At 77.9% G+C, this 262-nt stretch overlaps 1 long non-coding RNA gene across 1 annotated transcript in view; it reads left to right on the forward strand.

Moving 5' to 3' along the window:
* Window positions 1–262, forward strand: part of LOC114005331 (uncharacterized) — a 48,748-nt gene that overhangs the window by 667 nt on the left and 47,819 nt on the right. The gene's annotated exons all lie outside the window — the stretch shown is intronic.

Genomic DNA, 262 nt, shown 5'->3' on the forward strand with positions numbered 1-262 from the left:
CCCAGGCACTGCCTGCCGGGCGCCTCTAGGCGACGGCCTGCGGCCCTGGTGCGGTCTCTGCCCCGCGGCTCCGCTCACTCGCGCCCCTCGCTTCCCCGGCCTGTCCTCGTCTCCGCGGGGGCCAGCGTCTGCTGTCTGCCCTCGGTCGTCCCCCACGAGTTGTGTCGCCGTCACCACGCTTCCCGCGGCCCCAGCCCCTTGGGGTTGGGCAGGACCCCTCTGCGGCTGGAGGCGGGGGCGGGCCCCCGCGACCCCCGCCCCG

The sequence above is a fragment of the Tupaia chinensis genome, unplaced genomic scaffold, assembly GCF_000334495.1.
Source record: "Tupaia chinensis unplaced genomic scaffold, TupChi_1.0 Scaffold143646_1, whole genome shotgun sequence".
Classification (NCBI taxonomy): domain Eukaryota; kingdom Metazoa; phylum Chordata; class Mammalia; order Scandentia; family Tupaiidae; genus Tupaia; species Tupaia belangeri.